We start from the raw sequence: 4,589 nt of genomic DNA, 5'->3' as shown, positions 1-4,589 counted from the left end.
GGTTTGGAGGTAATTAGGATATTTTTTCAAAAAATGCTTAGCTATTATTAGTGTTCTAGCAAGGATACTGTTCAGGCGCCGAGCAGTAACCACCAAACCAAGTGCTAGCTTCTCTATTGTTGGATACCTTAGTTCGGCGTCTTGTAGGACTCTGCTTACGAAGTATATTGGGTGTTGCTCATTTCATGTTTCTGTTACGAGCACAGAACTGACAGTGTTAGCTGAAATTGAGAGAAAAAGTAATAGTGGCTTACCTTGTTCTGGTTTCTGCAATATAGTCGGCGATCCTAAAATTGGCTTGAATTCAGAAAACGCCTTTTCACAGTCAGTCGTCCATATGAACTTTTTTTATTTTTTTTATGGTTTTGAAAAAATGATAAGATCTTGTTGCTGCAGCTGGTAAGAATCTTGATAAGGCGGCTAAGCGCCCTATTAATCGTTGCACTTCTTTGATTGTCGTTGGTGATTGCATATTTAAGATGGCTTGACACTTATCTGGATTGGCCTCTATACCTCGGTTTGTTAACAAAAACTCGAGGAACTTTACTTTCTTTACTCCAAACGCGCATTTTTCGGGATTCAACCTCATGTTATGTGCTCGGAGCTGTTGGAAAACTTCTTTTAGGTCAGCCTCGTGTTGTTCTTCGAGCTGGATTTGACGACCATGTCATCGACATATATCTCAATGTTTCTTCCGATTTGGACTTTGAATATTTTGTCCATTAGTCTCTGATAAGCGGCACCTGCATTTTTTAGTCCAAAGGGCATTACTTTATAACAGAAGTTACCTTGGTCGGTTATGAATGTTGTCTTGTCCTCGTCGTTCGGGTGCATTTGGATCTGATTGTATCCCGAGTAGGCGTCTATAAAGCTTAGCACTTTGTAACCTGAGGTATCATCTACAAGTCTATCGATGTTCGACAGTGGATACGAGTCTTTTGGGCAGGCCTTGTTCAGATCTGTGAAATCCACACACATCCGCCATTTTCCTGTGCTCTTTCTGACCATAATCACATTCGCCAACCATGAGGAGAACCGGACTTCTCTGATGAAACCTGCATCGAGAAGTTTTTGTGTTTCTATTGCTGCTGCGCTTCTTCTTTCGGCCCCCCAAATTGCGTTTATTCTGCCGTATAGGTCGGGCATTCGGGTTAACTGCCAGCTTGTGGCAGATAAAGTTTGGGTTGATCCCTGGCATGTCGGCCGGTGTCCAAGCAAATAGGTCAGCATTAGCTTTCAAGATGCTCTTCAAATGTTGCTTTCTTCCTGCAGAAAAAGCTGATCCAATGTTAGTATATTGATTATCTGTATGTAATTCTACCTTTTCCAGATCATCCGTCGGAGAAGGGAGGCTGTGGTCATCTCTTGGATCCATGTCGGTTAGTCGTGGGATATGTTCCGAGTTATACACCGAATTAATCCTTGGGATGGGTTCTTTTGCGATCCTCAGTAAACTCGCATTGTAACATTGTCTGGCCTCCTTGTGATCGGCGTAAACCGTTGCTATTGTGTTGTCCTGCAAAGGAAATTTGACACACAAATGGATGGTGGAGACAATGACTCCAAAAGAGTTTAGGGATGGGCGCCCTAAAATGATGTTGTAAGGGCTGGCGCAGTCGACCACTAGAAATTGAATATACAGGGTCTTGGAGTTTGGAGGTTCTCCTAATGTCGTTCTCAGCCAGATGTAACCTGATATAGGGACTCTTTCGCCCGAAAAACCTGCCAGCTCTCCTCCTGATGGTTGTAGTGAATTGTCGCTCAATTGCATCTTCTTGAATGTGGAGTAGAACAGGACATCAGTGCTACTCCCTGGATCGAGCAGCACTTTTTTCACGGTCAGTGCTCCCATGCTCACTGAAATCACGACTGGGTCGTCTAGGTTTGGGGTTCTTGATTTGAAATCAGAAGTACTGAAGTTGATGGTGGCCGAGGAGGTTGATGCTGGAGAGTCTTGTTGAGTCCCATTCATCGTCATCATGGCTCTGTAACTTCGCTTCCTTGCTGTGTTTGTTATTCCTCCTCCTGCGAAATCCCCCGAGATGTAGTTTATGATTCCCTTGGAAGTAGGGGTTTCTACTGGGTCTCTCCATGATCCTTTGTCTCTGCGTTCCGAGTTATACTTCGGTTTACTCGTGTCTGCTTCCTTCTGACTCCTGGAGCCGATATACTTATCCAATAACCCCTGTCTTGCCAGTCTCTCCAGCAAATCCTTAGCAGCTACACACTCGTCCGTGGTGTGACCGAATTTCTGGTGGAAAGCGCAATGCTTCCCTTTGTCTACATACTTCTGATCCTGGTACGTTCCGGCCTTGACTGGCGGTTTTATCAGTCTGTTGTGCAATATGTCCTTTATGATGTCCTCCCTCCTTGTGTTGAACCTAGTATATGAGTCAAATTTTGGAGTTAGTTTAAAAGATTTTCTATGATCTTTAGTATTGGACCTGTTCGGCTTGTCATCGTCTTTTCGTGAAGGTGGCCTTTTGTTCCTTCGCGTTTCACGCAGTTCTTCTATTTCAATTTGTCCCATGGCTTTGTCTCGGAATTCCTCTAGCGTCTTTGGTTTGGCCACAGCTATGGCTTCTTGGAACTTCCTTGGTCGGAGCCCACTTTTGATAGCGTGCAGTTGTACTTCTGGGTTTAAGTCGGGGATTTTCATTGCTGCCGTTGTGAATCGCGTCATGTATTCCTTGAGACTTTCATGCGGGCCTTGCTTGATTGTGCTGAGGTAGTCCGAGTCTCTCACGTAGATTTTTGATGCCGCGAAGTGATTGATGAACATTTTGGCGAATTCGTCAAAGCTAGTTATGGATCCTGCAGGCAAATTAGAAAACCATAGCAAAGCAGCTCCATCCAGAAAAGTAGGAAAAGATCGGCACAAAATTGGGTCGCAGTCACTGTCGAGGAACATCATGGATTCGAACTTGGTGACGTGAATTTTTGGGTCCCCGATCCCTTTGTTTGGTGCCAGGGTCATCGGGAGTGTAAAATTCTGAGGCATTTCGTAGCTCATTATCTCTTCGAAAAATGGGTTAGCTCGTTGCCTCCCAGATTTGGGGGGAGTTTCTGCTGTTTTAGCGTTGGATTCTGACTGATGCTCTTCGTGCTATTCGGCATTTGCCCTTTTACTATCGACTTTTCGATCCCCGTTGTTTTGCATTGCCGCCAACAGTTCGGCCATCCGTTGGTTTTCTGCCAGGAGTGCGGCATTCGCGGCAATGAGATCGGCATTGGCTCGGGGAGGTTGTTGGGTTTCTGAATGATCCGTCATAGTCTTCTTCCTGCAAAGAAACAGAAATGTGCAACGGATATGGGTAAGCTAAAAATAGATATATCTTCCGGGGAGGAATTAACGCCGGTCCCACGGTGGGCGCCAAATATTCTAGCAAGGATACTGTGCTTGATCTATACGTCGGTCTGGTTGTCCAGCGAATGCTCCTGAGCCGACGTTATCCTTGTGAACTCGGACCCGAACGTGGTACCTGCAAAAGGGACTCCGACGCTCAATTAAATTAGCAAATAAATAAATAAATAAATAATTACTAAAAAAAAAAGAAATATATAAAGCATGTGATGTTACATATTTCAGGATCATACAATTCCCTTATATGAAATGTGCCAAAACCAAAACAAGAAAAAGATTTTTAGATTCTAATAGATCCAATGTCAAATAACCGTAAAAAAACACAATATGTGCTCTTCTAGCCACACTTTCTTAACTCCAAATACCTAGATTCGTTGTAGTACCTCATGTGATACTTCAACTACCCCATGAATTCGTTATTCCTAAAAAACGCAAGGAATTGAAGGATTTAACTAACATACATACCCTATTTTCACATTGGATCAGGAATAGGTTTAGGGACATAAAAGATTGCTTATATATATATTGAAAAAAAATATATCAAATAAGTTTTTGAATAATTAAAATATTATATGTATAGCTCCCTAAAAAATTATAACGTTGGGCATGATTCATCTTTTTGTCAAAAACACAAAAACTGCTGTAAATCTATAGCTACAATATAATTTTTTTTAAGAAATTGGTTTTTTTTTTCAGAAACCTAAATTTTCTTAATGATTTAATTGATATGTTTACTTTAGTTTTTTCTTAGGAATCTATAAGTCAATCGTAAAATTTTTCAGAGTCGTACTTATCTTAATTTGTTTATTTATATTTTTAGACATGGATAATCTTTGGTCGGATAACACTTAAAGTCACATATTTGGTTTATATATATACATATATTTTCCGAAGAATCAAATTTCATTAATATAAAGCGCCAAATACACGCAACAATATAATACGTTCATCATCAATTTACGTGTGATGTTAAGCATTTTTTTTTTTTTAAATTTTGGTTCATGAATAAAAGGCTTTTCCTCTTAAATAAAAAAGCCTGGACAGAATATATTTTGGCGCAGTCACTTTCAAGTAATCATGAATAGTAAACCTTTGTCGTACCAATATTCAACTTAAGATTTGATAATCTTATTAGGGCCATGCATGACATACAAAAAGCATAGAGATCATATATTAATGCTTATTCGCTTCTTCTGGCATTACGTATTGAACTATAGAAGGAAAA

The sequence above is a fragment of the Arachis ipaensis genome, chromosome B06 (assembly GCF_000816755.2).
Source record: "Arachis ipaensis cultivar K30076 chromosome B06, Araip1.1, whole genome shotgun sequence".
Lineage (NCBI taxonomy): Eukaryota > Viridiplantae > Streptophyta > Magnoliopsida > Fabales > Fabaceae > Arachis > Arachis ipaensis.
The sequence above is the reverse complement of the archived record's forward strand: the minus strand, read 5'-3'. Positions refer to the sequence as shown.